General features: G+C 47.6%; 1 protein-coding gene across 2 annotated transcripts in view; it reads right to left on the bottom strand.

Moving 5' to 3' along the window:
- Positions 1–25413, bottom strand: part of LOC137633654 (cAMP-dependent protein kinase catalytic subunit PRKX-like) — a 112791-nt gene that overhangs the window by 77079 nt on the left and 10299 nt on the right. Inside the window, exon 1 of one of the 2 annotated variants that reach the window (XM_068365904.1) lies at positions 9542–9642. The exons of the other annotated variant lie outside the window; for it this stretch is intronic. The gene's annotated coding sequence lies outside the window, so the exon portion shown is untranslated. Of the gene's footprint in view, positions 1–9541; positions 9643–25413 lie in introns of those variants that run through there. 2 annotated transcript variants of the gene reach the window in all.

Here is a 25413-nt window from a genome sequence, read left to right as displayed (position 1 = left end):
CACTGGATCACTTCCCACCACTGCAATGATTACCTAAGCCATAACAATGGCGAAACCTCTACATCCAGTCATCCAGTACCATGAAATTGGTGAAGCCAAATTCCTTGGCTATGGTCTCAGCAACTTTTCGGAGTTCAACACCAATAATGTCGATCCTCATCCATATTGCTCTTCTAGAAAATTGAGACAAGCTTTGTGTAACTTGTCTTTATTTGGTAAACACCAACTTTTTTAAAAGCGCAACAGCATTTGAACTCGCCAAATCATGAGACAAAACTTTCTCTTCCTAAGCACGAATGTTATTTTTTTGCCTCCTAAAAGAAAAGCCAAAACTTCTCGTACTGAAAACCCATACAATGGTGCTGGCAACTCCTCAGAATGTCCATTTTCCCCTTTGATAATGATCTCCAGCTTAACCTTAAAGATAGGCTATCATGCCTAAGTGGATTTTGAGCGAAGCGAAAAATCTATTTTTGGATGAGATAGCCATGTCGTCCTGATGGAAGGTTCCTATAAGTAGCTTCCTAGGGATATTTGACTACAGTGATATTCCCAGAGAATTTACCTTTAGGTCTCCAGAATTCTAACTCCGGGCGCGAATATCCTTAAATTTTCTCTTAAGGATATCGCATAAATCAGGGGACGTATATCTTGATTCGACACATAGCAATCTTTACCCCGAATAGCGTTTTCGCTTCGAGGGGGAAAAGTGGCAAAATTTGAAGGGGAGCCGATATCAAGGTTACCCTTCCTCCCTTCCTACTGCGAATATCTAGATGGCGCTGTACGTCGCCGCCATGTTTATTCCTTGTAGCGTTGAGCATGGTGCTACAGATATAGCAGTTTCAGGAGGGATCCTGCCAAGGCCTTTTCTATAGAAAAGGAGGGCGGGTCCATCAGGACGACATGGCTATCTCACCCAAAAATAGATTTTTCGCTTCGCTCAAAATCCGTTTTTTGGGCTCAGGCCATGTCGTCCTGATGGAAGGTTACCAGAGAATTATTTAGAAAGTACTGTATCTGTGGATTTTCCAAAAGTGCCTTAACCTCGGGACAGTTATTCCTTGGTCATCCAGACCATAGAGACATGAGACGTTACCGTTATACGTCATTACTGCTAATCATAAACCATGTTAGTGCTTCCTGCCCCCTGCAGGGAAGAGTCATACTAGACATAGGAAAGGAGTCTCAAGGTTTGCATATAACATATGAACAAACATAGCATCAAGTACATACAGGTCTCACTGTATGTGTTACCAGCATCAAGTACATACAGGTCTTGTATTTGTTACCAGATAAAGTTTGCACTCGTATAAGAACAAAGGTATTAGCTATATATTTTGTTCGTATAAGCATATGCAGTTTATTAAAGGAAAATAATACTCTGACATATCTTTATTGAAAATCAATTTTGGGGCGAAATAAGACACAAATACACAACAAGTATTTATAGATAATAAATAACCAGCAAAATCAATATATATAACATAATGTTAATAAATGCAATAAGAAACATGTTCTAGAATCATAGTCAAGAAATTGTTTGTTTCACCTGAAAGGGAAATATTTTATAGCCACTGTAATCTGAAAATTTATTAAGTTTTCTAATATGCATTTCTGAGATATTGATTGTCTCTTCACACTGTAAAAACACACGGCACAAGTGCTATGTCTATGTTTCTTCACCTTAAATAACTAGAACAGTCCTTGGTGTCACCCTGGTGACACTTATGTCCAAGTATTGCACTGTGAGGTGTCAATACTTTCACACTTACATTGACAGTCCCAATCAATTCACTGTTCATTGCAGCACTAGACGACAGGTTTTAGTACACTACCTGCCGCCACCACAAAGCGCTTGAGTTCTTGCACTTGCTTCGCGTAATGTTTGAAAAACATTCTGGATGACTTCCATCCAGTGTATGAGCGAAGACGCTCAAAGGTTATGTACTGAGAAAAGTTCAGTGACAAAGCGATTTTTCTTGGATCATGACCTGCGGGTGTACTTCAGGATCCGCTCTGCGAATAAAATAGGTGATCTTCGCTCTTAGTTGTTTTAGGGATAGGTTTGACCCTGAGGTTTCTCCTTTAAAGAGCTGTCCTCCCTTGAAGTCTGAAGTTCTACCAAGATAGACCTTTAGACACTCCACTGGGCACAGCCAGATATCTTCCTTCAGATGGCAGATTCTCCAGGGACCCCACCTTTTGGTGGGTAGCTCGTTCTTGGCGAGAAATGTTGGGTCACGAAAAAGATTCCGTTCTCCCACTTCTGTGAACTGAATATGGCCCTCATCTCTGGAAAGGGCCACTATTTCACTAACTCTGGCCCCCGAGGCTAGAGCAAACAAGAATATAACTTTTTGGGTTAAGTCTTTCAGAGAGCAATTCTCATTGTTCACTGTTGAAGCAAGGTGTAGGACCTTACCCAAGGACCATGAGATAGGCTTCGGAGGGGCTGCAGGCCTAAGTTTAGCACAAGCCTTAGGGATCTTGTTAAAGATTTCGTTTGACAAATCTACTTGGAAGGCGTATAGCAGAGGTCTAGTCAAGGCTGATTTACACGTGGTTATCGTGTTGGCTGCCAAACCTTGTTTATGAAGGTGTATGAAGAAGGATAAACAGAAGTCCGTTGAGATTTCTTTTGGTCCTTTTTTCTTGACGAAAGCAACCCACTTCTTCCAAGATGACTCGTATTGTCTTCTAGTAGACTTAGACTTATACTCTTCTAGGAAGTCTATACTGTCTCTCGATATCCCAAACCCTTTCTTTACTGCTAAGGAGAGAAAATCATGAGATAAAGGTTTTGGGTTTTCTGTGATGAAGCGAAGACAGTCGACTTCTGTACTTGTTGACTCAGTACTGGGACCGGCAGAGGGACCAGCCTCAGCTTTAGTTCTAGTACTAGAGGGAACCAATTGCTCTTCGGCCACTTTGGAGCCACTAAAGCTGCCGTTTCCCTAAAGGATCTCAGCTTGTTGAGGACCTTCATAAAGAGATTGGTTGGAGGGAACAGGTAAATCCGGTTCCATCTGTTCAAGTCAACGGACATGTTGTCCATCGCTTCCGCTAGAGGGTCCTCGTAAGGGGCCACATAACGAGGTAGTTTCTTGTTGCCGCTCGTCGCAAAGAGGTCGATCTGCAGTTCTGGGACTTGATGTAAGATGAAGGAGAATGATCCTGCGTGTAGGGACCATTCTGACTCTATCGGCGTGAGCCTGGATAGAGCGTCCGCTGTCACATTGCGGAACCCTTGAAGGTGAACTGCTGATAAATGCCATCTCTTCTTTTCCACCAGGTGAAAGATGGCCAACATCACTTGGTTGATTTGGGGTGATCTCGAGCCTTGACGATTCAAACACTTCACTATCATCTCGCTGTCCAGAATCAGTCTTATGTGGACTGAATGGCGAGGGGACAGCCTCTTCAGCGTGAGAAAGACTGCCATGGCTTCCAAAATGTTGATGTGGAAGGTCTTGAATAGAGAAGACCAAGTCCCTTGGACTTTCCGTTGGTGGGAGTGACCTCCCCATCCTTCCTCTGATGCGTCCTGTATGGATGATGACTGAAGGTAGAGGTGGTTGCAAGGGTACGGACCTCTTCAGGTTCTTGGCCTTCGACCATGGCTTGAGAAGCGATCGTAGTCGAGTCGGTATCGGTCTTCTTAGATCTCTTTGAACGTTTGATGCGTATCTTCTCCAGACTCCTGATGCATCTTTTAGCTGTGCTCTTAGCACTGGGTCCGTCACTGATGCAAACTGAAGAGAACCCGGTACTCTCTCTTGTTGACGTCTTGATATCCTGTCGGATTTCAGTAGTCTCTTGACAGATCCTGCTATCTCTCCTATTTTCCCTGGGGGAATGGAGAGACTGTGTGACTTTAAGTTCCAATGTATTCCTGGCCATTGAAACTCTTGAGCTGGAGATAATCGAGACTTTTTGACGTTGATCTTGAATCCAAGATGTTCCAGGAATTGGATCACTTTCTTGGATGCTTGCATGAACTCCATCCCGGATGCTGCCCACACCAGCCAATCGTCCAGGTAGGCTACTACCTGGACACCTTCTAGGCGTAGTTGTTGAACAATTGCGTCTGCAAGCTTTGTAGAGATCCTTGGGGCTATATTTAGTCCAAAGGGCATGGCTCTGAAGACGTATTTCTTCTTCTGTAGCCTGAATCCTAGGTAGGAGGAGAGTTGGCGATTGATTGGAATGTGCCAATAGGCATCTGCCAGGTCTATCGAGACTGTGTACGCCCTTTTTGGCAGTAGGGTCCTTATGTGTTGAAGGGTTAACATCCTGAACTTGTTGTTTTCTATGAACTTGTTGAGTGGCGACAAGTCCAGAATGACTCTGAGTTTGTCTGAGTCCTTCTTGGGAACACAAAACAGCTTTCCTTGGAATTTGATGGACTTTGCCCTCCTTATCACCCGTTTGCTCAAAAGTTCTCGGGTGTATTCTTCCGGGACGGGGGTGGAGTGTTGGAAGAATTGAGGAAATGATGGTGGAGATGTCCTCCAGCTCCATCCAAGTCCATTCTTGATTAGGCTGTGGACCCAAGGATCGAAGGTCCAACGATCCTGAAATTGTTGGAGTCTTCCTCCTACCAGAAGCATCTCATTGCTTCGACTGTCCGGAGGACTTGCCTCCTTGACCGCGTCCTCCCTTACCCCCTCTTCCTCTTGGGGGGTTTCTAGAGGAACCCCTTTTTGACCCTCTACCTTTAGGACGAAAGGTAGTGGTCTGCCTCTCATACGCAGGTTGAAATGCTGGTGAGTGGGCAACCAGCTGCTGAGGCACCATCTGGTAAGTTGGTTGGGGTTGTGCCACATCTGGGGTACCGCGGTCATGGGAACTGCGGGAAGTTGTTGCTGCTGTTGCTGCTATTGTCTGCCAGGCCAAGAGGGCAACCTAGGTCTTTTTGTCTTCCTCTTAGGTTAGGGACCCTCATCCGGGGAAGACTTCCTCTTCGCTGACATGCCCCACTTTTGGAAAAGATTTCTGTTCTCCGTGTCGGCCTTGTCTACTACTTCCTTTACCACTTCGCTCAGGAGGAGGTCCTTTCCCCAGATATTGGAGGCTATCAGCTTCCTAGGTTCGTGTTTTACTGCAGCCGAAGCAAACATGAACTCCCTACATGCTCATCTGGCTCTCACAAAACCATATAGGTCCTTAACCAGAGTAGCCAAATGAGATTTGGCCAAGACCATGATTATGTCTAGGTTTCTACTATTGCTTGCCGTTCTTTCCAAGCAAATCTGGTGGGACAGGGATGCGGCAAGTCTTTCTTTTGTCTCTTGCTCCCTAAGCAAGAGAAGTCAGACAGTTTAGGGAGGTTTTCGCTGAACTGGCGTCCAGCAATGTCTGCCTCCAACTTCCCAACTGAGAAGGTAAGGTGGATTTCCTTACAGTCCTTATCCTCCGAAGGCAGGGCTAGGGATAAAGGTCTACACTCCTCGAGTGTAGGGCAAGGTTTGCCTGCCTCTACTGCCTTAAATCCTTTTGCAGTAAAGGGAAAGGCTAGATTGGCAGGAGCAAGAAAGGTAGGGTGTTTCTTGCTAAGGGCTGAAACTTTTGAATTAGTGAAGCCCTTCTCTTTCAGGCTACTTGACAATATAGCCTGAGCCTTCCCATGGTCAAGAACTATGACCTTCGGTTCCGTCTCCTCCTTGGAAGATGGTTCCGCCTTCAGGCGGACAAAGCAGTCTGGGTAAGACTGAAAACTAGGCCAAAATTTGACTTCCTCTATGAGGACAGCCCCCAGCTTTCCTGACATGAACAACTTACCATTGGTAATGGGCATGTATTCTGCATGCCTCCAAGGGTTCACCTCAGAATAAGAGGCAAGATCTTTCACATTGAGTCATCTCTGAGACCCGCGGGACGTGTCGAGATGGTCCCTCCTTCTCCTCAGATCAGTGTCCCTTTCTTCGTTCTGCTTACGAAGAGCCTCCATCATAGCCATAAGACTGGCCAATGTCTTATTCATGTCGTCTGATGGAGGAGCAGAAGACGTAGAGGGTAGGGGTACTGGGGCCAGCACCGATGAAACGGACTCCGATTCGACATCATCCTCCTCATCTTCAGGAGCCAAGGTAGACTCCTCTTCTAGACCTTCCGCTAGAAGGTCTTTCTCGGTGTCCTCAGACACCTCCGACATCTTCTCATCTAGGTAGATGTCCTTCATCGCGTCCGAGACGTCCTTATCTACGGTAATCTGGACGCAAGGGATCTCCGGTCGAGGCTGGGGTATGACAGCTTCCACACCCGCCTTAAGGAACAGCAAAGCGCGCATCCGTTCACTCGAAAGGTAAGGTCCCGTGGCATTCTTTTGAAAGCAACAAACCCATCTACGCAGCTTACTCCTTGCTTCATCCCTTGACTCCGCTGTCTTGGGGTCATCAAAAGCCTCAGTAACCAAGGCCTTGCAAACACTGCAGTCTTGGGGGTCCCAGTACTTAAGAGATCCCTTGGAGATGGCGCAGAGAGAATGAGCCCTGCACTCCTCATGGCCGCAGAAGTCCTTGCTCCTCACGTTGCAAAAGACTCGACGGCACTTGGGATGGTCCTCCTGTAAAGAGAGGAAAACTAAATGAGTAAGCGGTAGTTCATCTCACCTGATAAACTATCTGAAATATTATTAATATTTTCTGCATATAGCTTAGGGTAGATAAGCTAGAAAGGAATTAGGAAAGACACATACTTGTGCTTCCTGTCCAGCCAATTGCTGCAACCTTCCCCATAATTAAAACCTAGAGTTTTCCTATTCAGGAAACCCAATGGAAGAACTCTAACCTGTAAGGATAGATAAGTGTAACTTAACACTGACTTCCCAAAGGTTTTAATAATGTGGGTAATTAGTAACTGATCATCTATCAGTATATTGAAAGAAATCTATTTCCTTTCATATATGATTGGTCTCAACAATAGACTGTGCAAGGATACCACAAGGTATGTTGGAAAATAACTACTGTATAATATATACTATAGTTTTCTTTCTGCAGTATGATTTATACTGCAAATATCCTGGCTACTGTATAGTCATATACTGTAGTTTTGCCGGCTAGGCTAGTACCTGGCGGCACGACACGCCGGCTGGGGTAGTACCGGCTGCACTGGTCCAACTCGGCTAGCATTTGCCTGCTAGGTTAGTACCAGGCGGCACTAGCCGATAGAGAGAGAGAAAGCATGGAGTGAAGGTTACCTTATTAATTGTGTATCACCAATAATTAAGGATGTAAGAACTTAATCTTACTGCCTTCCTCCAGTATGAGGGTTCAAATGGAAGGGGGAGAATGTATCATTCAACCTTCCATTCAAACACACACCGTTGCCGGTCACTGGTATGTGGATGGCAGTCCAAGAGAGGACTGAAGAACACTCTACAGTATAGAGGTCTCCCACCAGCAGCCGGCATAGCTTTCCCGGAACCTTGCGTCCATATGGGAAGGCTGAGCGACTAAGTAGCTGCTATGTAGGAGCCTCGGCCGGCCCCACAACCCGCCGGCAAGCGGTGAGATTGTAGGACGACAGCCAAAGGGTTGCGATGGCTAGGCCATCACTAAAGGACAGAGGGGATAGGGAAAAGGGTCCTGTATGAAGTGTGGGAGGAGCCGGCAGAGTTGCCGGTCCTACCACACCCCGAAGAAACTCTGTTTCAATATCGGCGCCGTCCTAGGCGGCAGAAGAATATCTATTCTTCAACCTAAGGTCTGCCAATATAGTTAAGGGGACGGCGGCAGTATTGCCGCCCCCTCCCAACATAGGAGAAACTGAATTTCAGTGCCGGCGCCATCCTAAGCGGCAGAAGAATGTCTATTCTTCAGCCTAGGGTCTGCGAGCACAGGACTAGTCTTCTAGGTCGCAGGGAGAAGGTGGCGGCATCATACAACCACTTCAAGTGCGGACTAGGGAGGTCTAGCCTCCTATGCCGGCAGCCTAGTCCGGCAGGGAATGACTATTCACCCTGCCGGCCGGCCGCCGACAAAGACTATATACTCTGAGGTTCTGACCGAAACCCAAAGTCTGCTATCTGCCGGCCAAGGGAAGAGACAGAAAACACTAGCCCAGTCAAGCCGGAGTGTCTACTCGTTGGCAAGACGAGGGTAAACCAGGACATGTATGAAAGTATACTAAAGCCACTAGTCTAGTAGCCGAGTGGCAGGTGAGATTCGACTACCTTAATCGCCGAAAACCTCTCGTATACGATCGCAGAGGAAGAGGAAAATATATATGCAATCAATATCTTACAAGTACAAATTGCCTAAATAGCTTCATATTTAATTTTAATAACACTAGGAATGTCTATTATATCATGCATGACACTAAACTAGAACGCATAGGCTAGGAAGCCTAGCGTAAGCAAGGTTCGGTTACCTAAATTGCCAAAACTATTAAGCATACAATCGGCATAATATAAATAACTTCCTAGCAAAAAGATTGAATAGCTTCGTAAATATTGGTGCTATTAAAACCGGGAAAGTTGTTCAGGCTAACTAAATAACACATGCGTTATGAACGACAGCGGCTATGGCGCCTCCGGTGAAGGCGAAGCTCCATCGCTTAATTTAAGCCTAATTTCACTGTGAGGCAGGAGCTAAAATTTAAAACTGTAAAGATTCAATACTCAACTTTCCAGAGGCAGAAGAGGCTGGAGATTGCATACATCCAAAAATTCCAAGCGTAACGAGAGATAACAGGGAAAATCACCGTGCGATGCCGCTACACTTATAAGAATAAACATGGCGGCGACGTACAGCACCATCTAGATACTCGCAGTAGGAAGGGAGGAAGGGTAACCTTGATATCGGCTCCCCTTCAAATTTTGCCACTTTTCCCCCTCGAAGCAAAAACGCTATTCGGGGGGAAGATTGCTATGTGTCGTATCAAGATATACGTCCCCTGATTTATGTGATATCCTTAGGAGAAAATTTAAGGATATTCGCGCCAGGAGTTAGAATTCTGGAGACCTAAAGGTAAATTCTCTGGGATATATCACTGTAGTCAAATATCCCTAAGAAGCTACTTATAGGAACCTTCCATCAGGACGACATGACCTGAGCCCAAAAAAACAATACTGAAAGAATAAACAATATCTATTATAATTCACTCAGATCCATAAATTAATAATCACACGCCAGCAGTTTTATTTGTAGATGAAATTAACTACACCAGCTGGCACAGGTCTCAATGAGACTCATGAATTTTGGCAAAAGTTGTTACAGCAATGTGTGACATTACAGGGAGACATCTTGACTCTGCCCACCGGTTTGTTTACAGTCAGCTGACCACATGAAAAGGGGTTCCAAAATGGAACACAGCAGAGATTTGAGTGATTTTTCCAATAGAATTGGATGATGTAAACAAAGAAGATGTAGCAGATAATGAGGATTAGTTATCAGAAATTCTAGAACCATATCAGTTTGAACCATATGAAGAATGCTTTCTCATTTATTGTTCATCCAGAATGGATCTTTTTCATCTTTGTCCTGTTACCACAACCAAAATACAACGTATAATAACTATCATTCATCAGAGCACATACCTTTGGACTTCTTAGCAGGGGCTTTTTTGTGATATTGACTTGAACACGCACTGCTCTTTTTGTTCATGGCTGAACTTTGGTCTGTGCCGATTTATCCTGTTAACAAAAAATACGATTTCATATTGCAATTTCATATACAGTAATCTCATACTATCTCTCAACTGCACTCTCTTTGCTTTAATTTAAAAAACACACTATGAAAATACATCATTAAATTCCTATCCCAACTTGCATAAGAATTTATTAGTGATGACTGTGGTTCATCCGTCTCCATTGTAGGATCTAAAATACCACCAGGATTATCAATAGTCATCCGTTAGGATGTCTCGGATCTCCTGTACAATGCAAATAAACGAAAGGAAGTCTCTATCAATCGAAAGAAACTTTTCGATGCCAGATACACTCACATTTAGTATAGGCTACATACTTAGCAGTAAGGAAGGTAAAGACAAGATAGCCATACATGAAAGTAGAGGAGCAGTTATAAAAGGGGTCGAGCAATTTAGATACTTGGGATCTACTATAAATCAGGAGGGAGGATGTGAAGCTGAAGACGAGAATAGGATAAAAGCAGCATGGGGAGAGTGGAGGGAGGTAGCAGGAATGGTAGGTGATAGGAAAATGCCCATCAAAGTAAAAGTCAAGATCTATTATAGCACAGTAATAAGACCAGTGTTAATGTATGGATCAGAAACTTGGGCTTTAAGACGAAAGAGGAAGCAAAGATTGAGAGAACAGAGATGAGAATGCTGAGGTTGTTTATGGGAATATCACTGTTTGAAAGATTGGAAAATGATGAAATTCTAAGAATGGCAGGTGTAGTCAAGATTACAGAGATGATAAGAGTGTCACGACAGATGTTGTGGACACGTGTTAAGGATGAATGGTGGGGAGGGAGTGAGGAGGGCTTAGGAGGAACCTGTTATTGGGAGAAGATCAAGAGGGAGGCAGAGAATTAGATGGTGAGATAAGGTGAAGGATGATATGGAGAGAAGAGGTTTGGTGGAAGAGGATGCCTTTGATCTAAGGGATTGGAGAGGGCGCATCAGGCAACCAACCCCTTAATGTAGGGATAACAAAGGGGTAGAAGATATGTATAACAGTCAGCTTCAACACACTACTAAATATAATAGATCAATAATCCGCTAAATTCTAAAATAACCGCACTTACTAACATGACAAACTTGGAAATCATTTGTACTTTTCCTAACCAAACAAACCTCGAGCTCTTTATATGAGAATATTATTTCAGCAAAGCCACTAATTAGCGGGCCGGTTGGTGGGGGTCGACAAGCCACCTGACTCTCACACTCACTGGTGATATGAAGTCATCTTTTATTACAGGCAGGATTCACAGGGGAATAGGTGATGGCCAGCCATTATGAATTAATAGCACAAGGTTTGTATGGTTAGGAAAAATAAAAACTATTTCCAAATTTGTCATTTGTTCCAACTCCTCCTACAAACCTTTCACTCCCTATATAATGTATGAGACTTACCACTAGGTGGATGGAAGTCCTAACCAACTGGCTGGTAACATGACCCAAAGTGTGACTCCGTGCTTTGCATGAGCTTAATAGAGGCACCCTCTCACCTCGTTAACTCTCGTCTATGAGAAAGAGCTGACAGCCTGGCCAATCAGTAAGCGTGTGAGGGCTAAGCGCTGTGACTTGACCAGATAAAGATTCTTGGAGTGGAACACTCTGCTTACTTAACCTAACCACTACCTGACTCCCCTTTGCTGGGAGGATGGGGACGTAACATATTTCAGGTTACACAAGTGATATGGTTTTACCTGCAGACAGAGGAGGCCAGCTTGCAAAGTTCCACATGTGCTCTACCCCAAGAGTGGGAAGATGAAGAAAGAAAAGACCAGTCACTCTACTATTCATCCCAGACTAATCCCAGGTAACGTCTGCCCTCAACCGATTGCTACTTTTCCTGCAAGTGAGCTGAGGTATCTCAAACCACATGTGCAGCCACCACAACACCTAGGCATTAATTCAGGTTACTGTGGGTTACGTCTTGCAGGTAGTGGGCTGTGAAGGTCGTCTGACGCTTCCAAACACCCACTTAAAGTACCAGCACCACAGAGTTCTTTTTTTAATTGCTAGGGACATACTTACACCCCTAACATCATGAGCTCTAGGTCTACGATTTTGTGAAGGGGAATCTGGATTCAAGGCTCGATGTGTGACCTGGTGAATTCAAGAAGAGATCATATTCTTGTTGAGCCTCCTCTTGACCCTGCTCGTGCTCACGAAAAACTTGTTCACATGGAGCTCTCTCCTGTAGATTTCAAGATAACGCCTCAGTGCTCTTATAGTACATATTAACAAACGCTCTGGGTCAAAGGATAAAGAACGGAGACTTTCAATCAGGAAGGACGCCAAACTTAGGTCCTCCGGAGTTAGAGGCTTGGCAACAGACTTAGGAATGAAGTGGTGTTCCCAGACCTCCATCCCCTGGCTGGAATATGTCGTAGAAGAGACCACGTCCTTCGCTGGCACTCATAGCTGAGGCCAAGGCGAGAAGGAAAGCAGCATTCAGTTACGGTCAAGACCATGAAGGGGCTTTCCTCCCCGAGGCATAGCAAGCTTCGCTTTCCCGGGGAGAGAGATATCGAGCGGCACGAGGCCTCTTCCATGACCTTAACCTTAGCGGATAGACCACTTCACCTGATGAGAGGCAAACGATGACCTACAGGGGTATCCAGTCATTTGTTTTGTTACTGCTTGCAAAAAGTCTCTCTGAGAGAGGAGATATTGAATACTCCAGGTAAGAGGTCATAAGGATATGACTGATCGTGGTGAATCCCTGAATGAGGTCGTATGAGCAACTCGGGAAGGGAGAGAAAAATTCTCTGGATATCTCTATAAGCAAGAATAGAGGGTCTAGGTGCTATTGTGGTTGCTGCCACCGCAGAGCTACTGGGGTCATTGACCGATCTGTCAATGCCCTTCTAGACTGAGTATCCTCATTAGACTGTAGGGGGGAAAACACGTGGGCATTCCCTGGATGTGAGAGGCCTTTAAAGGAGGTGTCTGGTTACCCCATTCTAGGCAACAGCACTCCAGAAACTTCTGGACATAAGACATCCCGGACTGACACCTCGTCTGCAATTCCCACCAGGGTCAAGATTTAGATGGCTAACTGAGGGAGAGAAAGGTTCTTTGAGTCTGCTTGGTCAGAATGACTGCTAGGAAGTTTCCTTGCCCACACTGAATTAGGTTGCAGAGGGATATCGAGTTGTCTCATGTCCAACTCCATCTTCTAACCGCTAAACGGACAGTAGTTGTACAAAGAATATCTTTGTCCTGGGTGTTCTATGCTGTGCCAAGAATACCCTTGTCTAGGTATTCTACCACCATCATGCTTTGATAAAAAAAAAGAAAAAAAAAAAAAATACGGTGTGACAAGAAGGGAGTTATTGGAAAGAGATTACAAGCCAGCAACACTGTGCTCAAATCCAGTAAAACTTGTGTGCCACTGCCGATAAAGGTTGAAACATAGCTTAGAGGCCATGTGTCACGACAGATAGGCCCCTCCCCTTTTCTTTTGATCATCCCCCGAGACCATTGAATGTGGGGAAGGAGAGAAGGTCTATTTCTCTGTAGGAGGTTGGTAATCTCTACCTCCCAACTCGGGCCTTTCTTTCACTCTCATCCTATCCCGCTCGAACGTCCATGGAATCCATGCTAATACCGAAAGGATTAGCTGCCACTAGAGGGGACTAAAGCTACGACTTTGGCAGGGGCCATAGAACTTGAAAGTTCTGGTGCCCCAACAGGCACAGCTGTCGGTGGGCCTGTAAGAAGTCTCGCTTGAGGAAGGGACAAGCTGCTTCCCTGAGTCTTTACCCCTGTGCTTGGCAAAGCAACTTCGTCTCTTTAGAAGTTAGCTTTTCTAAATATGCCGGTTCTCATGGAGGTCATCAGAATGAATTCTAGCAGTTTTTCCCTAATGAGATAAAACCCAAAACATTGTCTCACGTGTCGGAGAAACATCTCCACTGCGTCTGCTAGAATTTAACAACTCTACGAGACGAGGAGGGTGGATGCATGGGCATTGGTCCCTATTGCAACTAGAGTGAATATTCTTGTGAAAACTTGAGGGGTTGAGCGTAGGCCAGAGCCTCATACCCTGTACTGTCAAATCAATTCTCAAAAGATGACTAGGTACATTCTTGGAGGATAACCTCCAGTTAAAACCAGAGGACAAAGTCACAGAATGTCGAGTCAATGGAAAGTGACAAAGAATCACGACGTGTCACCTCTCGAGGAGGATTAGGACTGCACATGGATTCCTATTCATGTGCAGTCCTAAGGTCTTCTTATTATCCCCTACTTCTGTGGCATCCTCCCCAGTAAGACAGGTGAGCGGGATCCCCTTCCTAGCGGAAGCAATCTCGATTCCACTTGCCTTTAACAGCGGTGGTGTCATTGACTTCACTCCCTGGGGAGCAATCCGGCATGCTATATATAGCTCATATCGTGACTTAGGTAAATGGGAGATAGGTTGTACAAGTAACCTTTTCAGGTGAAAACTACTCTTCCCTTTGAATTTCATCGGAAACTGAGACAGGCACCCAAGTACTCCCCGAAAAATTCCACAGAGTTTTCAGGCTACCTGGTCAGCCAACTACATAGCAAGGCAGCCAGCACCGCCCACGGTTGTGTCTATTGAGCAACAAGAATCATCTGACTCTCCAGTGAAAGGTCAACTCTCATCGGAGTGCCCAAGAGTGCCAAGTGGTTGCTTAACAAGTAAACATTTCAAGTGGATTGCTTTTGAGTCGTGCAATCGGTTGCATGAAACTGTCTCTGTAAAGGGATGATGAAGCCTTGTCCTTCAACTACCTTTGCCAGAATGGGAGCTGGTCGTGTATATCCACTTACGGACCGGTCATTATTTGAGTAACCAGTTACCTCTAGTGTATAACAGCATTACAGCGAGCCTCCCTAGTTGATCGCTGTCAAGCAAACAATCAGTCGCAAGCAACTACAGTACTTCCAAAAGCAAAATGCTAATCTTTAATCGCATTCATCAGACAGGTAGTTGTGCGCATAAGCCCAGCTATGGACCAGTAAAACAATAACAAAAAATTTTCATCAATAGAAGGTTTATGTTTCCCCCAATCTTACTGCAGGAATCCTCGGTGACAGGTACCCCAGGGCAGGATGAAGATCCGGGTGTGGCCCGATTGATTCGTTGCACCCGAACTCGATCGGAAAACATCGATGAAGGTTCGCGACGAGACCTCCTTTTTCCTGATGACAGGTAACCCATAGAAAAGAGGTAAATACGTCTCTGACCTCTCTATTCCTGATCGGAAAACTGGAATTAGCCTCGATTGGTCCCTCCCTCCTTAGGGAACAGACTTGCTTATGCAAAGTTTCAGAGTCTAAGTACCTTTGACACTTAAGACTTAAAATCCGGAGATGTTAGGGAGGACCTGACGGGGATGAAGGAGGACCCCACATAAGGGCAAACTACCATGTCTGGTTATGGGAAGGTAGAGGGTTCATGAATAACCTGACTTTCCCCAAGGGATACAACCATCGACTGAGAAAGAGAGCTAATGCTGTATTGCAACCAGTTTCCAATTTGATTGGTTCCCCGCATCAAATGACTGAAACAGATTGCCCTTCGCAAACGAAGGACCGTCAGTCAGTTCTGTATGATGGTAAGTAGACCTTTCTACTCCTCATGAGCGTGTATAAGCACATGAACACGTTAGTCTTGTGTGAGCTCCTTCGAGGTAGCTTGTGGAGTAGCTTGCGGAAAAATATGTATACTGTACAATGAAGCACATCATTGCTCGAAGGGAATTGATCAATGACTAGCAATAGCATTGCAAACATGATTGTGAGCATCCATGCACCCATGAGGAGCTCATGCAGCTAGCGAAGCGATCAGACCTTCGTCGGCAGGAGCTCACCCGCCTGCCTCGTGGGTGGAACAAGCGACCTGTAAGTGAATACTTGTTTGCCATCGTTCGTAAACATAAGCACGAGCTGATTCCATCCCGTCAGGAGTAGATGCACGAGACAATAACCCCGAAGGGTTATATCTAACAAGACCATTGTGTCCTGAGGGCACTACATGGTAAGGTGGTGTGGAGATTGCAAGTGGTCGGAGGACGACACCATGTGTGTTCCGATGAGCTCTCTATCTTGTAGGGAAAAGTCCGAGATAATAACACCGAAGGGTTATGTTCCACGAGACTTGTTGTGCCCGGGGGGCACAATGGTGGAAAGTGGCAGCCGTAAGACATTCCTATCTGTGGCAATAACCCTGCAGGATTATGTCTGGGTTTGCTCTTTTGCAAGAAAAGAACACAAACACTTGCCAGCACTTCCAGAGGAGGTTGGCGAGTTGTCTAGCATGCTCTTAGGAGGCAAAAACTTGTATGGTGGTGAGCAAGGCTAGCAAAGATTTTTGTGTGCCCTCAAGAACAGCAGGAAAAGACATGTTCTCCCCCTAAGGGAAGGAAAGCCCGAGGCAAGGTCCCGAAGGGCCTGCCCTCACAAAGCTCTGTGAGATTTGTTGTGCCCTATGGGTACGATGATGAAATGCAGCTGCCGCAAGCATTACCATATGCAGCAATGACCCCAAAGGGTTATAGCCTACAAGACTTGCCGATGGGAGAAGCTCGGTGCTTCAAACACTTTGGCGCTAAGGGCTCTGAGCAAGCTGTCTGAGAGCGGCCACATAATCATCGAGCTTAGAAGACTGACTTTAATCAGCTTTTGGGTTTTTCTAGCGTTCCAAAATTAGGAGGCACGAGGAGGATACCCTGAATAGTAACTACGAGAAGTACCAATCTGCTCTTGTTCGTACACCGGAGCTGCAGAAACAAAGGGTGATGAGCAGATGTAGAGAGTGCTGTAGCTAAGGGCACGAGAAGTTCGGGTGGTTCACCTACCCACAGAGTCTCGGAGGGAAGGCCAGGATCAACACCTGCGGAGGCAGGTATATGCTCCTGCTGTGCACTTAACTGAAATACCCTCGAAAAGCCATTCCTCAGCAGGGAGAGCATAGAGCCCCAAGGAAGGCAGGAGGTGCCACAAGTAGCAACGGGTCAGTCCATGGATTAGTTGGTCATCGTTCTCACTCGTTCATCCTCGGGAGGAAAACGAACGAGCAGACACACAATGGGGAGTGAATGAGACGCTGGTATAAGATGACAAATTCGTAGATAATTTGTATTTTTCCTAACTATACAAACCTTAGCTATTTACATGGGGTAATTACTTCGGCGTAGCTGAAATGACGAGCCATAAGAATTTTAACGAGGGTTTACTACCCCTCCGCTAGTTAGCGGGGGGTAGGGAGGGGTAGCTTGCTACCCCTCCCCCCTCACACACACAGTGCGTGCTCCACTTTACTTACAGGTAGGACTTATCTTGGGGGACAGGGCTGGCGGGCAAATATGTGTAAATAGCTAAGGTTTGTATAGTTAGGAAAAATACAAATTATCTACGAATTTGTCATTTGTTCCGTAACTGAAATACAAACCACGCTATTTACATGGGGTGACTTAACCCTTAGGAAGGGTGGTAAGTCCCTGCCATACTGGCTTTGGCTTGCCCGGGGATTCCATATTCGAGCGTTTAAGTACTCGGACAATAGGGAATCCCTGCTCCTCGCTAGCGGTTGTGAAACTGCCGCGGCCTACGTAAGGTGTGTGCGAAGGTGAAAAGTGACTCGTCTAAGGAAGTTGACCTGGAGTTCCTCAGAAGGAAATCTAGGCTAGGACTCTCCCAATACCACCTCGTCAGGGTATGGGGACATGACAGTAATACACTTAATACTAGGAACACAAGGAAGCATGGTCTACCTACAGTGGTTTGAGGTCAGCTGTGCAGAGAACCCAGGATGCTGCTTTCTCCAAGGGAGGAGAGGATGAAGAAAAGAATAAGGGCCAGACATATCTTTTCATTCATGCAGACTAACACCAGGTAACAATGCCCTCAACCTTCTGCTACTTGTCCATTAAGGAGCCTGAGGTTTAGACCAGCTGTTGTGCAGCCACCAAAGGGCCGATAGAAAACGTATCGAGCCTCCTGTGGGTCATGTCTTGCAGGTAATGGGCTGTGAAGGTGGTCCTGACGCTTCAACACCCCCGCTTGCAGGACCTGCGTCACTGAAAGATGCTTCTATGAAGAGCAGGGACGTAGCTACGCCCTTGACATCATGCGCTCTAGGGCGATGTGACGGAGAAGGGTCAGGATTCAAGGCCAGGTGTATTCCTGCGAATCCAGGCTGAGATGGTATTCCTGGTGACCCTTCTCTTCGTTTTCCCAGTGTCCACGAACGAGGCTTGAACTGGGGACGAACTGCAGCTGTTCTCTTAAGACACAACCTCAGACTCCCTACTGGCAAGGTAGGAGATGGTCTGGCTCATCTGTTACAGGACGGAGACTCGAAACCGGAAAGAGTCGAACCGCGGGTCCGGCACTCCCGGGTTCTGAGTCTTGGCAACAAAACTCAGGGACGAACCTGAACGTTACCTCCCCCTATCCCCTTGAATGGGCGTTGTATGAGAGACCATGTGATTCGCTTGGCCGAGGCTAAGGCTAGCAGGAACACTGTCTCCCAGTAAGTGGTGATCTGGAGCCTTACGTAGTGGTTCGTAGGGAGGTCTCTTTAGAGACTTGAGGACTCGAACCACGTTCCAAGGAGGAGGTCTCACTTCCGACTGAAGGCAGGAGAGAACATGGTTTCGTATGAGGAGAGAGAGTTCCAGCGAGGGAGAAATGTCTTCTTTGAGCCTGAAGGCAAGACTTAAGGCTGAGAGATAGCCTTTCATTGCCTAGACTGAAAGGCACACTTCTTACCGCGACTACACGAGGAACTCCGCTATTGCTGGAATAGTGGCACTGAGTGGAGAGGTACCCCTCCCACGACACCAACCACAGAAACTCGACACTTCGCCTGGTAGACTCCTGCGGATGACATGCGCAGGTGTCCAGACATCCTGTTCGCAACTTGTTGCGAAAATCCTCCTTCTTTGAGGGGATGCTGGAAGTCTTCAGGCGTAAAGTCAAAGCGAAGCTACGGCTTTGTGGAAAGTGTTGGTAAGCGGTTGTGTGAGCAGCTCGTGACGCGGAGGGAGTTCCCTCGGAGACTCGTAAAGAGTTGCAGAAGGTCCGGGAACCATTCTGCGTGATGCCATGGCGGAGCTATGGGGTCATTGAGAGGCTGACCGATATTCTGGTCTTGTTGAGTAGTCTCCTCATAAGACCGAACGGGGGAGAGGCGTACACATCGTTGAAGTCCCCCCATTGTTGGAAGGCATCTTACCAGAGAGCCTTGGGATCCGGGACTGTGGAGTAGTACAGTGGGAGCTTGTAGTTCAGCGCTGTAGCGAAACAGGTCCACAGTCGGGGAGCCCCACAAAGACAGGACTTTATTGGCTACTTGAGGATCCAAAGACCACTCGGAGCCCACTATCTGTGTCGCTTTGCTCAGACTGTCGGCGAGCACATTCCTTCTGTCCGGAATGAAGTGAGCTGCTAGGGCTATCGAATGGACTTCGGACCATCTCAGTATATCTACTGCAAGATGGGATGTCTGTTCCGAAAAAAGTACCTTCCTGCTTGCTTATATAAGCCATCACAGTGGTGTTGTCGTGCCTCACTACCACAGAGTAGTCCGCCAGACTTGGTGGAACTTCAGAAGTGCCAGGAATACGGCCTTCATTTCTAGAAGGTTTATGTGAAGGTACTTTCCTGATTCTGACCACAAACCTGAGGTCTTGTGGTTCAGAACGTGCGCCACCCCCACCCCCCTTTCTTTGATTCGTCCGAAAACAGCATCAAGACAGGGGGGAAGACGAGAAGATCCACTCCCTTTCGTAGGTTCTCGTCTGCTACCCGCCACTGAAGGAGGCAAGCTCAGAGAGCTGGCCCTCGACCTTGTCTCTGGCGCTCTTTATCCCCTGAGACAAATCTTCACTGGCCCTAGAGAGTTTCTGGGTGCCGTAGATTCGGTCCAGGACCGTATTCTTCCCTTCACGAGGAAGAATCTCAGGTCTGGGATCCCATTGAGGTTCCTCATAAGGGTCAGGACTTGCCAGCACACATGTTCTGACTCTTGATGCTCTCCTCCTGGACTGGCAGCGAAGTCTCCAGTCCCCAGAGGCTCTTCCTGGGGAGAATCGCGGACGTTCTCCAAGGGTCTTTCTGGTTCCTGTCTAGACCTTGCAAAAGACTTGGGTAAAGTCTTAGAGACCTTTGGTTCCCTCCTAGGAGGGATACAGGAACGAGCGCACCGCTGGAACAGAGTCCAGGGGAACCTGTGAGTGCCTGTGCGCCAACTTAGGTTCCTCCTGGACTGCGCACTGAGATGTAGAAGCGCGCTGGTGCGTTGGAGTCCTTAGAGAAGTTACCACAGAGGGGACTCCTCTCTTCCTCTTCAGGGGGGGGGGAAGGCTGCCACTGATTTGTGGCCTAGGTCAGAGAGCTCAGGCTTCATAGCCTTCATAAGGGCTCTGAACATGGCACCAAACCAGGGCTGCTGACTGACAGTTGCACTGTCAGACACTCCCTCTGGATGGAAAGGGATCGTTCGATCCCTTGGAGGAGTCGACAAATGAGGGTTCGCCTGTTGAAAAACTGCAGAAGAAACAGAAGAGTCCTTGGGCCTGTCTGGAAACCTCCCCTCCTCCGACGGGCGCGCTGTTATGCGCTTGCGGGGAGGGGAAGGCGATGATGACCTTTCCCCCTGTAGCCCTGAGGCTTGTACCTGATCGTGTTGGCGATCAGGGCGCCGTGAAGGACCCTGTTCTGGATTGCGCGTGAATAATTTGCGCGCAGCAGGATATTCGCGCTCGAGCGCGGGCGTGGGAATGCAAGGTTAGGGGCGCGGGCGCGCAGGAGCTGGTTTACAGGGGATTACAGGATGGATGCGGGAGTCAGTGGGCTGACAAGCTGCTGATGAGTGCTTGCGCGTGTCTGTAATACAGGGCCCTTGGCGATCGTGGGCGCGCATCAGGATGTTGGCGCACAGGTGTGCGCTTTTGTGGTGGGCGCTCAGGGCGAGCGGCAGGGATCGAACGCGTGGGCGTTCGCTGCCGAATCTGGCGCGCATCCTGCGCAGCTGGAATTTGGCGCCCAGAAATTCTGGCGCGCACATTGCGGAACTGGAACTGGGCGCACAGACGAGGCTGGAACATTGTGCACCGTTGGTTTGACATTACGCACGGCTGGAACAGAGTCCAGGGGAACCTGTGAGCGCCTGCGCGCTATCTTAGGTTCCTCCTGGACTGCGCGCGGAAATGTAGAGGCTCGCTGGTGCGTTGGCGAGCGCGTGTGCGCTATGTCAGGAACTGCGCGAGCGTGCACATCACTTTTAGTATTATAAGAGTGATGGGTTTCTGCGGTGCGATCAGGAACTGTTGAGTGCTTGTGCGCAGGTGGGCGTGAATGCGCCACCTCAGGAACAGCATATGGGCGAGCGCGTGTGCGCTATGTCAGGAACTGCGCGAGGGCGCACATCACTTTTATTATTATAAGAGTGATGGGTTCCTGCGGCCACCGCAGGAACAGCAGATGGGTGTGGGAGCGCAGAAAGCTGTGGGCGCGTAACTGGAACATTTGCGCGTACACGAGCACGAGCGCATTTCGCGCAGGCGAGTGCGTGTGTGCTTTTTGGGCGCGGGCGCGTTAACTCAGAAACTGTTGATGGGCGCAGGCGCGCTGAAGATTGAGGGTGCGCAGGGGTGCTAAATCAGGATCAACAGCAGCAACAGCAGAAGGCCGCACAAGTATAACCTGGCGCGCAAGGGTTTGATGCGCAGCTTTGCAATCATTACCCTTAGGTCCCGACGGGACCTGTGCCTGCGCAATGACAGGTTTAGATGGCACGTAGTGTGCATCATCCTTAAAGGAGATGGCAGGTCAGCATGTCAGGAGGGCGACTGGATACAAAGTCCCGAAGGACAACATTCCCCGACGGGGATCGCGAACGTATGCAGCGAGACCCTGAGGGGTTAGAGTTGCAAGACCCCGAAGGATCAGAGCAACGAGAAACCGAAGTTTCCCCGTCGCTAATCACTGAAGTGAAGGAGTGACTAAGGTTACGAGAGCCCAAGGGATCTGCGTAACTAATATTATGAGAGACGGAAGGGTCAGAGTAACGAGAAACCGAAGTTTCCCCGTCACTAAACACCGAAGTGATAGTGACTGAACAGCAAGCGGGTCTAATCAGGAACAATCCTCCGAAGAGGAGTCTCTATGAGTACCCTCTCTCGCGAACGAGAGAGGTGGCACTTCGTAGAAGAGACCATTAAGGAGCAATCCTCCGAAGAGGAGCCCTCATGAGTGGCCTCCCTCGCGAACGAGAGAGGTCACAAGACTGATCTTGAGCATAGCTACAGAAGCGACTGCTCAGCCCCAAGAGCATAGTCACATCAGTTCCATGGGTCGGACTTGCAACCGCTCAGCTCCTTGAGCGTGGTTACAAAAGAAGTCGCTCAGACTAAGAGAATAACCACCTAAGGACCAGGAAAACCCAGACACTGGCAATGGCGTCCCTAAGGGCTGCGGGGTCGACTGTAAGGAGCAATCCTCTGAAGAGGAGCCCTTAGCACTAGAAGTTCCATGGTCCGGCCTTGTAACCGCTCAGCACCTTGAGCATGGTTATGAGAGCGGTCGCTCAGCCCCAAGAGCATAACCCCCTAAGGACCAGGAACAAAAAGGGAAGAAGGGAAGTTACAAACTACCCTTAGAGGCAAACCTCCTTATCATCCAAAGATGACTGAAGAGCTGACAGTTGTCACAGGAGAACCTCTAAGAGAAGGGAAACCCCCATGACGATGTCCTAGAGAGACGGCAGCAAAAGCAGACTCCCCAGGCATAAACAGGACAGCTCTGCTTCGATGGCACACTTCAGTCAAACGATGAAACTGCATAGTTAACTGGAAAATAAATAAAGTAATTATTTAACAGAAATTCCCCCGAGTGAAACTCCGAAGAGTAACCCCGAGGGAAAGAACATTTGAACGAAGTAGGTATGCGCCCTCCTCCCCCACAATGGAAGAAGGGGGGAGGGCGGAGACCTAAAACAAAAAATGCGGCCACGCCCCGTGAAGGGAAATTGTGGCGGCCTAGCGCTAAGACGATGAACACTCTCGTTGTCGTACACCACACACACCGCACAAACACTGAAAAGGAAACTTACTATATCTTATACACATATATATATATATATATATATATATATATATATATATATATATATATATATATATATATATATATATATATATATATATATATATATATATATATATATATATAATATATATATATATATATATATATATATATATATATATATATATATATATATATATATATATATAACCATCATAATGTTTAAATATGACAAATTCGAAGATAATTTGTATTTTTCCTAACCATACAAACCTTAGCTATTTACAAAGGGTTTACTTTTAGCGCAGCTGAAATGACGAGCCAATAGTTTTTAACGAGGGTTAATTACCCCCGCGCTAGTTAGCGGGGGGTGGGGATGGGTAGCTTGCTACCCCTCCCCCCTCCACACACTGGTGACTTGCTTCACTTCACTTAGAGGTAGGACTTGACTTGGGGGTCAGGGATGGCGGGCACATATGTGTAAATAGCTAAGGTTTGTATGGTTAGGAAAAATACAAATTATCTTCGAATTTGTCATTTGTTCCATAACCGAAATACAAACCACGCTATTTACAAAGGGTGACTTACCCCTTAGGATGGGTGGAAAGTCCCCAGCCTTACTGACTTCGGCTTGCCCGGGGGCTCGATCCCTCAGTGAGCAGCACTAGAGAGAGGGAGCCCCTGTACCTCACAGGTTCCTAGCATCGCTAGGAACGAGTGGCCTACATAAGCAGTGTGAGGAGGAGAGTGTGACTCGTCCTATGAAGTTGACCTTAAGACCTTCAGATAGGAATTCTAGGATAGGACGTTCCCCATACCACCTAGTCAGGGTATGGGAGACGCAACAGTATTAAGCTTAATACTAGGAGCACAAAGAAGCATGGGTTACCTGCAGAGGTCGAGGTCAGCTATGCGAGGACCAGGATGCTGCTTTCCCCAAGGGAGGAGAGGATGAAGAAAGAAGTAAGGGCCAGACATACTCTTTCAATCACGCAGACTAAAACCCGGTAACAATGCCCTCAACCTTCTGCTACCTGTCCATTAAGGAGCCTGAGGTTAGACCAGCTCTTGTGCAGCCACCACAGGGCCAATAGAGAAGGTATCGAAGCTCCTGTGGGTCACGTCCTGCAGGTAGTGGGCTGTGAAGGTCGTTTGACGCTTCCACACCCCAGCTTCCAAACCTGCATCACAGAGAAATTTCTCTTGAATGCCAGGGACGTAGCGATGCCCCTGACATCGTGCGCTCTAGGGCGACGTGACGGAGGAGGGTCAGGATTCAAAGCGTGTTGAATAACCTTCCGGATCCAGGCCGAGATGGTGTTCTTGGTGACCCTCCTCTTCGTCCTTCCTGTGCTCACGAATAACGCTTGCACATGAGGACGGACTGCAGTTGTTCTTTTCAAGTAACGCCTCAGACTCCTCACTGGGCAAAGTAACAGATGGTCTGGGTCACTTGTTACAGAACGGAGACTCGTTACCCCCGAAGGAGTCGAACCTAGGGTCTGACACCCCAGGGTTCTGAGTCTTGGCAACAAACTCAGGAACGAACCTGAACGTTAACTCCCCCCTCCCCTTGATTGGGCGACGTCGTAAGAAAGCCCATGAAGTTCACTGACCCACTTGGCCGATGCCAAAGCGAGCAGGAAAGCCGTCTTCCAAGACAGGTGGCGATCAGAGGCCTGGCGTAATGGTTCAAACGGGGCTCTCTTCAGAGCCCTGAGGATCTGAACCACGTTCCAAGGAGGAGGTCTTACTTCTGACTGAGGGCAGGTAAGCTCATAGCTACGTATGAGTAGGGAAAGTTCTAACGAAGAGGAAATGTCCACTCCTTTCAGCCTAAATCCCAGGCTTAAGGCTGAGCGATAGCCTTTCACCGCCGAGACAGAGAGGCGCATTTCCTCCCGTAAATACACGAGAAACTCTGCTATTGCTGGAATAGTGGCATCGAGTGGAGAGATATCCCTCCCACGACACCAACCACAGAAGACCTTCCACTTCGCCTGGTAAACTCCGATAGAGGACTTGCGCAGGTGACGAGATATCTTGTCCGCAACCTGTTGCGAAAATCCTCTCTCCGTAAGGAGATGCTGGATAGTCTCCAGGCGTGAAGCCAAAGCGAAGCTACGGCTTTGTGGAAGATGTTGCAGTGTGGTTGTCTGAGTAGTTCGTGTCGTGGGGGGAGTTCTCTCGGAAGCTCCGTCAGGAGCTGCAGAAGGTCCGGGAACCATTCCGCGTGATGCCACAGCGGAGCTACAAGGGTCATGGAGAGATTGACCGATAGTCTGGTCTTGTTGAGCACCCTTCTCATCAGACAGAATGGTGGGAAGGCGTAAACGTCGATGTTGTCCCACCTCTGCTGAAAAGCATCTTGCCAGAGAGCCTTGGGGTCCGGGACTGGAGAGCAGTACAGGGGCAGCTTGAAATTCAAGGCTGTCGCAACAGATCTACTGTCGGGGAACCCCACAAAGTCAGGACTTTGTTGGCTATCTGAGGATCCAAAGACCACTCAGTACTCACTATCTGCGTCGCTCTGCTCAGACTGTCGGCGAGCACATTCCTCTTGCCCGGAATGAAGCGAGCCGAAAGTGTGACCGAGTGGGCTTCGGACCACCTCAGAATCTCTACTGCAAGATGGGATAGCTGTTGAGAAAAGGTACCTCCCTGCTTGTTGATGTAAGCCACTACCGTGGTGTTGTCGCTCATCATCAC

The sequence above is a fragment of the Palaemon carinicauda genome, chromosome 43, assembly GCF_036898095.1.
Source record: "Palaemon carinicauda isolate YSFRI2023 chromosome 43, ASM3689809v2, whole genome shotgun sequence".
Classification (NCBI taxonomy): domain Eukaryota; kingdom Metazoa; phylum Arthropoda; class Malacostraca; order Decapoda; family Palaemonidae; genus Palaemon; species Palaemon carinicauda.
This window is presented reverse-complemented; position numbering and strand designations above follow the sequence as displayed.